The following is a 646-nucleotide window of genomic DNA, read 5'->3' as shown; positions in this document are numbered from 1 at the left end:
GCACAGGCTCCGGACGCGCAGGCTCAGCGGCCATGGCTCACGGGACCAGCCGCTCTGCGGCATGTGGGATCCTCCCGGACCGGGGCACGAACCCGTGTCCCCTGCATCGGCATGCAGACTCTCAACCACTGCGCGCACCAGGGAAGCCCCTATCCTTCTTACTCTTTTTATTACCTTCCTTTTATCCCACTTAAAAAAATTCCCCAACACAAAAAAATTTGTGACTTGATTTTTTACCATTACTCTGAGTGAGGTTTAAATATTCTTGTTGTAGCTACTGTTTTTAATTTAAAGGTTAAACTTGAAAAAAAGTTTTAAGTCATGGTGCCAAATTTCATTTTTCTAACACCATGTGTTAGAAAATTATGAAAAATAAAATAATTTAAAATAAGTTTCTGTTCTCTTTATTATTGGTGATTTATCTTTAGAAGAATATATGGTGGAGTATACTGAAAGAATATCTGGATGCAATAGGCTGTGATTTTTAAATTTTGCTTGGTACATTTACTGATATCAGAACTTAATAAACATTCTAGTTATTGAATTCCAAATTGAATTGTAATATCTTCAATTTCAGACTGACTAGAGATTTCATCTAACTTATTTTACAAGTGAGAAAACAGAGACAGAAATATTTATTTGATAC

The sequence above is a fragment of the Lipotes vexillifer genome, unplaced genomic scaffold (genome assembly GCF_000442215.2).
Source record: "Lipotes vexillifer unplaced genomic scaffold, Lipotes_vexillifer_v1.1 scaffold1966, whole genome shotgun sequence".
Taxonomy (NCBI): Eukaryota; Metazoa; Chordata; class Mammalia; order Artiodactyla; family Lipotidae; genus Lipotes; species Lipotes vexillifer.
This window is presented reverse-complemented; position numbering follows the sequence as displayed.